Genomic DNA, 242 nt, shown 5'->3' on the forward strand with positions numbered 1-242 from the left:
AAACCCCTTTTTTTCCCGGGGGGGGGTTTTTTTTTTTGGGGTTTTTTCCTTTTTTTCCCCCGGGGGTTTTTTTTAAAAAAAAATTTTTTCCCCTTTTTTCCCCCCCAAAAACCCCTTTTTCTAAAAATGGTTTTTTTAAAAAAAGGGGGTTTTTTTTGGGAAGGAAAAAAAACCCCCCCCCGGGGGGGGCCCCCCCCTTCGGGGGGGGGCCCCCCCCTTTTTTTTTAAAAAGGGAAAAAAAA

The sequence above is a fragment of the Penaeus monodon genome, chromosome 33, assembly GCF_015228065.2.
Source record: "Penaeus monodon isolate SGIC_2016 chromosome 33, NSTDA_Pmon_1, whole genome shotgun sequence".
Taxonomy (NCBI): domain Eukaryota; kingdom Metazoa; phylum Arthropoda; class Malacostraca; order Decapoda; family Penaeidae; genus Penaeus; species Penaeus monodon.